At 39.3% G+C, this 4,061-nt stretch overlaps 1 long non-coding RNA gene across 2 annotated transcripts in view; it reads left to right on the top strand.

The window, feature by feature from the left end:
- Positions 1 to 979: 979 nt before the first annotated feature.
- LOC118417921 overlaps positions 980 to 4,061 on the top strand; it is a 5,618-nt gene continuing 2,536 nt past the window's right edge. Inside the window, exons 1-2 of one of the 2 annotated variants that reach the window (XR_004831407.1) lie at positions 980 to 1,237; positions 1,768 to 1,970. This is a non-coding gene — a long non-coding RNA (uncharacterized LOC118417921). Of the gene's footprint in view, positions 1,238 to 1,764; positions 1,971 to 4,061 lie in introns of both variants that reach the window. The other variant, XR_004831406.1, reaches the window with a different exon arrangement.

The raw sequence follows: 4,061 nt of genomic DNA, 5'->3' as shown, positions 1-4,061 counted from the left end.
AAACTTTCGACTTATTTTTAAAAATGTTTTTACTTGATTTCGACTTATTTTTAAAAATGTTTTTACTTGGTTTCGACTTATTTTTTAAAATATTTTTACTTGGTTTCCACTTATTTTTAAAAATCTTTTTACTATAAAAAAACTTTCGACTTATTTTTTAAAATCTTTTTACTATAAAAACTTTTGACTTATTTTCAAAAATCTTTTTACTTGGTTTCGACTTATTTGCTAAAATCTTTTTACTAACTTTCGACTTATTTTTAAAATCTTTTTACTTGGTTTCGACTAATTTTCTAAAATATTTTTAATTGGTTTCGACTTATTTTTAAAAATCTTTTTACTATAAAAATATTTCGACTTATTTTTAAAAATCTTTTTACTTGGTTTCGACTTATTTTTTAAAATTCTTTTTACTTGGTTTCGACTTATTTTTAAAAATCTTTTTACTTGGTTTCGACTTATTCTTTAAAATTATTTTACTATAAAAAACTTTCGACTTATTTTTAAAAATCTTTTTATTGTTGTTTTCAATCGTATCTTTTGATAAAGGGTGATTGGTCTATTCAACATATGAGAAAGAGATATGCTATCGATTTATGCCTCTTTTCCTAGTGTGTCATAGGCTACACCTGCCTTGGGGTGCTTGATTGACGGGACATGTGCGTGACCGGTGCATGAACCCCAGAGTTGACCCGGGGTCGTCACGCTGAGGACTGCGTTCAGGCGAAGTAATCTTGCAATAACATCTTAGGCACGTAATGTGTCATTCAACCGGTCACTGTAGTTTTCCGCCTTGACAAATAAAATTTTGCATAGTCATTAATATTAATTGTATTTACATCGTTTTCACCGAATCATGGCCGAGAAATTTGCATATACTAGCCAAATTTCTGTGTGTAGGCGGGACTCAAACAGTTACAGAATAAGACAGACCAACTCCTCGGTTCCGGGGGGCGACCTGCCCGAAGAAAACTCTACAACAGACCTGGGAAGCCCCTGAGTTAGAGTCTCCGCGCGATGAAATTTATAGAGATCAGGGTAGCATCCAGGCTACCAGTCTCTGGGAGTTCTTCCACTTTTATTTTGGGAATTGTACCGCTGAGGAGTCCGCTGTAGCTCCTAGACTTTTTCACAGAGTCTAGAGACGTGTTGCCGCCCGTCGGATCACCACAATATGTTTTGTGCCGGAAGTAAACAGGCAAGGACAGTACTTCTAAAAATTTGGGCAGAAAACGAGGTAGGTGTTTTTTTTAATGTGACTGTGTTCGACTAACGCCGGCGGCATATGTCCATAAAAGGACCCAGTCGGACAGTTTGGGGGGAACGAAAAGTACGTTACAAATGATAACAAGAACAAAAAACGAGCAAACTCCAATCCCTTGTAAAAAAACTAAAGTATGTATGGGTATGATCAACGTTAATAGGTACGTTTTCATTATGCCGATGCAACATTCGTAATTTCTCTTCTTTTGGGCTGTTTAATTTTTTTTTAAATTTGTGGGTTCGACATCTCTCACGCACCCCGGCCATCAAGCACTAATCTGAAGGGGCTATTGTTTCTTGTCCGTAATCTGGGACGTTGTCCGTAATCTGGGACGCAGTGTAACCATATCCACATTCCAGATGTTTCACGTCGAGTTTGCGTGGGGTTGTGCAATATACAGATCAGATTGTGTTAGAACTATGGTGTTTTTCTATGTTTCGAGAATATGTTCACGCTTTCAAGTTTGGTGCAATTCCTTTTTTTTGTACATGTCAACTCAGCAGACACGAGGTTGGGGCTGCAGGTGGGTTAAAACCAGGTGCAGGATGATGGGACGACGAGGAGCGGAGATCAGATTAAGCTACCGGTGGTCGACAAGGCAAGTCCGAGGAACCGGTCGCCGACGTAGCCAGGAAGCCATAGTTCCAACAGCCTCTACACAATTCCCCAACTCCAGAGCTGACGCCACCCCAAGGAAAGCATGAAGGTGGGTTTCACCCGTATCATTGTTAGCTTAATGCAAATTTTAAGACCTGCTTCCAATACCATATTCTGCACGCCCCACGTAGTGAACAATCGTAGAAACCCTGAGGCAGACGCTTCGGTAAATTTTAAAGTTTTTCTCGTTGTATTTTAGGTACCGCTTTTATTGCCACATTTTGTCCGCTCCACATGGTGAACGTCATAATTCCATTCGTCGAAAATCCCTATAAAGGCAGGTCTGACATTCTTTGCCAACTTTTTAAAAACAATAAAACACAATGGGGTCACAGGGCATATATATATATATATAACTTTGTTGGTAGCGTCACTATTTACCCGTAATTTTGCTATTCAAAACAACGATTTACTTTCTCAAATTACGTCTTTTTCAAACATCAGACACACTTGCACGAGTTAGCATCGGCAGTCACATTCCATCTGTGCACTATCGGTAGCTGCGATCAAAATATGGTTGGGCCTAGGGTTCTAGACAAATATACTCAGAATTGCATGCAATAAATACTTGTTCAAATGACTTCAAACGTGGTGAAAATTACACGCGGCAAGGAAAGTGTTCATTTTCTGACCATTGAAGGTACCTGGTGTGCTTGTATGACAACCGCCGAAAAGGAAAGGCCTATACTAGTTTTATACAGCTAGTAATTTCTAAGTATGTAAGATTCATTCATTAACGGATCATCGGGGTTTTAACCAGTAGATAAAAAGGTAGCAGATGCAAGTTAAAAGACTTGCTCGTTAAAAATGATAATGTACACAAAAAATGTTTAAACGTTTCCAGTACACCAAGAGTTCTGATCGAACATGTCCGTGACTCACCGTGATTCACCGTTAACGCGTTAATTTGACGTTCTGGTCAGGTCTAATAATCGCAAGTGTTCTGATACGTGTATGTAAAGGGTTAGTGTGTGACCACAATCGTTTCCCTCTCATAGCAAAGAAAATGTAATGTAAATAATATAACGAACTGTCCCTTAAAATGTTTGAGTTGTCAGAAGAGCGCAGTTGGTAGTTTCAATTACAGAGAATCACGTCGCAGCTTACTACGGGTCACTAAGTCGTCACCCACCTGTCAGTTAGCCGCACAGCTGCATCGGGATTATGTTTCTCACATCACAGGGAAGGTTAATAACAGTGACATTAAGGGCGTGTGAACAGCTCAGGTCAGCTAGTGTAGTTTATAAACAATCAACTTGCATGCCACACTGTACAGTAGAGTTACGTGAAATTTGTTAGTATTTACAGTTACGCTGCCCTGTCATATCACATGTCAACGCACTAGAATACCCTCAAAAACGTATTACTATAACGCCTGTGCACATGTGTATTTCTTCACACATGTTATTATGCGTAGCTTTGTCTGCTAGCCAAATTTTCTCACCACAATGCAGGAAATAGCGTTTCAAGGGGTCAATAGTTCAAACTGTTCCCGGGGAGAATACCCTCAGTCCCACTTGTCACGCCTTCCATGCTGCACATGCTGAAAATTCGGCCAATAATATTTCGCCCAAACCTTAAACGTAAGAAATTCACTGCCGCCGCCTCTAAAAAATGTTCGTCGTCACTTCCAAACAACATAAAATTAATACTTTGATGCAGAACTAGCTAACTTAAGATAGTTGAATCCAACTCTAAGTGTTGAAGTAAGCCTCACGAGGTAACGTAATTCGTAATACATTAGTATCATTCGCCTGCAATACCCTGTACAGGGAAACTAATATAGTATGTTACACAAAATCGCGCAATCACGTGAATGGAATGTTTGGAGAATATGTCTTGTGTGATTCTTTTATTTTTTTCTTGTCAGATTGGCAGACGTGAGGTCAGGGCTGCTATGTAGGATGGGTTGAAACCAGGAGTAGGATGATCATGAAAAAAGGGACGACTAAGAGCGGAGATGAGATGAAGCGACAGGTGGTTGACAAGTCACGCCTGGCCGAGGAACTGGTCATTCAAACATGCAGGAATATTCTTGAGAGACATTTCAATGTTTATTAAAAGCCTAACGAAGCACTTTTGTATGGAACAGTTAGGTTTCCGTAGAAATCAAGAATAAATTTGTTCTCCAACGTCTTGC

This window comes from Branchiostoma floridae, chromosome 6, assembly GCF_000003815.2.
Source record: "Branchiostoma floridae strain S238N-H82 chromosome 6, Bfl_VNyyK, whole genome shotgun sequence".
Taxonomy (NCBI): Eukaryota; Metazoa; Chordata; class Leptocardii; order Amphioxiformes; family Branchiostomatidae; genus Branchiostoma; species Branchiostoma floridae.
Note: the sequence above shows the minus strand (reverse complement) of the source record. Positions and strands in the feature narration are given on the sequence as shown.